Here is a 3,157-nt window from a genome sequence, read left to right as displayed (position 1 = left end):
TAATTTAAATTGTAAATTAAATATATAATTTTAAACTTAAATATGTATCTGAAGTATTACTATCACATTTTCTGTTTACTACTAGAATTCATTACAGAATGTTAAGTGAATAATGTTAGATAAATACTACTACTGGGATGTAACTTAACTGCATCCTCGAAGCTTTGTAATTAGCTTATCTGAGGGTGATACTGGTTATATATACGTATATTTGTTATTGATTTGGTTGCTGTGTTGGAAGTAGGCAGATCTTTGGGAGGTCAAATGAATGATCTGAAAGGTCGGATCAAAGTGAAATTGCCGATATATCCTGTGTTATTGCATCTGTCTTGATGGTTCACGTTCTTTTTTTATTGTGGGCTTCTTTTTGAACTATTTAGGAGACTTTTTTCTTCACAGTGGCAGCCTTTCTATGTCTTCTGTGCTTTTAATTTTAATAATAATAATAATAATAATAATAATAATAATAATAATAATAATAATAATAATACAAGGATGATGTACTTAAGTCTATGTAGCCTTGTGGAGGTTGCAGTTGCATCCATAGCGCTGGAAGAACACAGTTTCTAGTTCGCATCTAAACCTCTACTGGAGGAACGTTTTGCTAACCTTTTCTTCAACCGGTTTCCGTATCAGTCGATCTCTAGCATGAGCAAATGAGTTTCCTCTCCAGTAAACTCAGATTTTTCCTCCCGTAAGAGCAAGAAAATCTACTCAGAACCAACACTATTTCAGACAATAAATATATATGTGTTAGGGAACCTGAAATGGTAGCGCTTGTCAGCTTTCTCTTCACCTGATGCCATGCAGAATTAGTGATAGACATGGGTCAGCTAATCTATGATTGGCTAACAGTAGAGAATGAACTCCCCCCCCCCTCAGTCCCAAAAGTTAGGTAAGGCTAAAACGGCCTCGACTACTCTCTATAAGGAATTAAAGGGGTTAGTGGATTTTTTTTAATACAAAGATAATATTGCAAAATCTTTTTATTATTATTATTTATTTATTGTTTTGGGTCATTTCCATGCTTTTTTATCAAATGTTAAAATATATTATGGCTCTTGAATTCATATTAATGAATGGCTTTGATGTATAATTACTCAGAACCGCGAACGAGGCAATTAAGGGTAATGCATTAGGTCTAATGACACGTTCATGCCTAACACGACACAAATTGCACAAACTGAGTCGTTCGTTACACGCCCATGAATCGGAATGCGACAAATCGCCTCGTACTTCCGGTTTGTCATCTGTCGGTCACGCGACAAATCATTACGCGTGCTCTATAGTAAAACTAAAGTTATGTCAGTAGAGGAAATAAACTATTCGTTTTCCGGTTGCATAATTTCCAATAATTAAGAGAAACAAATCTATAATTATTGTTAATTTTAAGTTTCTAAAATTAATTTATCATTAAGACAGTTCACAAAATTCTACTGGGAAAAAAAAAAATTGCGTGTCATACGTTTTAATAAATGTGTAAAAATGTACCCACAAAACGAAAGGAACATGTCACGAAGTTAATTCATCTTCTGTTGAAAAAGGTTAAATAAAGTACTTTAATTCTAAAGACTTAATATCAGATGAATATAAGACAAAAACGGAAATTTAAAAAAAAACAGGATTGAAGCTTCATATGATATTATAAAATGGAACCCGTTGGTTTCAGTAATACTATAATTGTTCAAGAGCAATATCAGGTGTCATTATCTGACGATCTAATAGGCCAAATGTCTTTTCTGATTCTAATATGTTAATTGTGAATACTGATATTTTGGATGTTAACTGTGATCAACATTTTTATTATTGACATGATAATGTCATTTTTTTTATCTTCTTTAGAGGCATTTTGAATTCTAATCTTCATATTATATTGGTCTAGTATTTTAAATATATTGTGGTATTGCTTGCAAGGGTCTTCTTAATGTGGTCCCAAGGACGTCACAATATTTTCTGTTCGGTTTAAAAGACCTAAATTCGAATCTCGTTTATGATGCAAGAGGATCCTTCATAAGGGTCCTTTCATGGCTAAAAGTAAATTAGCTATAAAAAAAAAACACCCAGAGGAAGACCAAGATATAGGTGGATTGATACGGTAAAATGTGCCTTAGAAGATAGAAATATAAGAATCGATAATGTCGGAGTCTTGACAGATAGACTGATTTGGAGGAAAATTGTAGATAGGAAGTTAGTAATGATGTAAATGTACACCCCTTGAGGGTAAATGACAGGGATTTATGATAATGATGATGATGATGATGATGATGATGAAGTAAATTAGCCCGTCTCATACAAATTTGACAGTTTTATTCCTGCCAGAAAAACAGCCAAACTCACCATAAAACATAAAATATTACTACTTCGACAGTAATAACTTAGATGAATTTCCCACAATTCCATGATTCTCAACAGTCATTTTAGTGGCAATGTTTACTCTTTTTGGACAATATAATCGAACTAATTTACTTCGCACGAAAAAGGAGCGAATTCCGCCAAACACTTGTCACAGTTCATGTATTTCGTCTCAGCATTCCTTTATTGGAAATACTTGAAACGAAATATATTGAAGTTGGTCATAATAAACAAATAAAGAACGAAATCTATACGGGCCAACTTGCTTTTAATATAATTTTGAAGAAAAAAAAAAGGAAAAAAAACGAAAAAAAAAAAAACTGCAACGGATATGAAAATAAAAAAGAACGGATACGAGTGATTCAGAATATCATTAAATGAAAAGCTACCTCACCTGCTACAGATAAGGGTCAACGAGCGGAAAGTTACAGTTGCATCTCTTATCTCACCCTATATTTACTAGCATTCCGAGAACTTTGCAAGTTATCCAATTACTCTCTCCCTCTAATTATATTTCAAATACAACCTTCTTTTCAAACCAAAACCACTCAGGAAAATGTCTCTTTGTGGCTTCCTGCTTTCTGCAACTTACCATAGACTGATAAATACGTCAGTGAAAACAGATAAAGCTTTATTTAATCCCCGTCTTGAGTAAGAAAGAAGGGATATCATATTACACATCCAAAGTAAACATGCCTTACATATGTAAGCATGCTGAAGAAGTGGGAGCGCGTGCGAAGAGACCGGAACACGATAAAATTTCTCAAACAAACCAATAGTGAGTAGGCATCGTACTTCATAATAA

The sequence above is a fragment of the Typopeltis vanoorti genome, chromosome 1, assembly GCF_054136105.1.
Source record: "Typopeltis vanoorti isolate ZY-2024b chromosome 1, IOZ_Tvanoo_1.0, whole genome shotgun sequence".
NCBI lineage: Eukaryota > Metazoa > Arthropoda > Arachnida > Uropygi > Thelyphonidae > Typopeltis > Typopeltis vanoorti.
The sequence above is the reverse complement of the archived record's forward strand: the minus strand, read 5'-3'. Positions refer to the sequence as shown.